This window comes from Theobroma umbraticum, unplaced genomic scaffold, assembly GCF_002168275.2.
Source record: "Theobroma umbraticum cultivar Fairchild unplaced genomic scaffold, ASM216827v3 scaffold_20.0, whole genome shotgun sequence".
Taxonomy (NCBI): Eukaryota; Viridiplantae; Streptophyta; class Magnoliopsida; order Malvales; family Malvaceae; genus Theobroma; species Theobroma umbraticum.
Genome location: NW_018397266.1, coordinates 953,936 through 955,540, shown reverse-complemented (window position 1 = coordinate 955,540; position 1,605 = coordinate 953,936).

Genomic DNA, 1,605 nt, shown 5'->3' with positions numbered 1-1,605 from the left:
TTTTTGTGGTGTTGAGAAGGAGAGAGATAGGGTTTGGCCGTTTGGAAGATTAGGTTGGATTTTTAAGGAGGGAGAGAGCGGGAAAATGAGGGAGGGAATGTGGGGGTTTGAAAGAAGGGGTCAGGACTCAGAAGGCGCGGAATTGAGTAGGGTTCTAGGGTTAGCTCATGGCTGCTGAGTTGGCCCGGCATCCTGCTCGGGGTGAGTCCCTGGCGTTTTATGTCAAGGTGATGCATGGACCCATGGTCCACTCTTGGTGCACCCCAAATAGGCGCACCAGGACCAGGCCCATCGTCTATTCTTATTTCTTGGTCTTTACTCTTTAACATTGTCTGATTTTTTTATAATTATTGATTAATTAAGGTGATATTTATAAAAAAATTACAATTAATGTGTTATCTCTTATTATTATTATTATTATTATATCCTTTTATTAATTTTTTATTATTACGTGCATTATGAGTGAATATTACATATAAATTTTAAAATTTGAATGTAAAATCTTTTTACTATATAAATTTTAAAATATAAATAAGTGAGAGTGTTTAAAAACTATAACTTATTTAATAATGTTTAAATTAAGAGGATAGGCACAAAAGATAAAATTAGTTTTTGTTTTATGGGCAATTGGTATGTAATATTAATTTATGATAATAATAATAAATTTCCTAAATAAAAACATTATTTATAATGTCATATTTCATAAAATAAGAACGTTATTTTTTTTCTTATAAATAAAATAAGAACTTTTATTTATTGTAATTTCTAGCTGAAATTTTCCAACTAGTTTTTTTCTCATTGTTCAAAGCACACTCAAATTTATTTTTCAATATTTGCTACTTTCTCCAATGAATTTAGATAAAATTTGATAATTTTTAACATCTATTTCTTTTAATTTTTTTGGACATAATATTTCTTAAAAGGTTACATTAGTCTAACATAATAGTAATCAATAAAAACTATTTCAAATAATCCAAAAATAACAAAATCAAAATTTAATAAAAACAAAAAGGATAATTTATATAGTTCTCCCAAGTCTCAGGGCAGCCTTTGGGTAAGGCCACCCAAGCAAGTGTTTAGGCCTCAAATTTGAAAAGTCTCATATTTTTATAATCATAATTTAATTAAATATATAGAAATATATAAAATTTAATAAATCAATAAATTATTTATCTATTTTCTTATACTTAATAAATATTTATTTTCTCTCACTGTCACATTTATATTAATTTTAAACTAATTATCTCATTTATTATTACAAATATTTTAAAGTAAAAAATAATTAATAAAATGATATATTCTCTCAATTCTTTAATTATGTGTCTAATAAATTTTAATTTTTTATCACTTCTCAATTATTTTTTGTTCAATCTATAATATCCACTCTTTAATTTTTCTTCCATCATTTGGTCTATTTTATTTTAACTTCATATTTCTTCTAAAAAATGCGCAAGAAATCTATTATATTATTATCTTTGTACAGTTGTGAGTCTTATTTACGATTTACAATAAATATTCAACAATTAGTAACTATTGTTTTAACTTTTACAAATTTTTTTACTTTAATTTAGAGTTTATATTATATTATTATATTATCTTTATTTT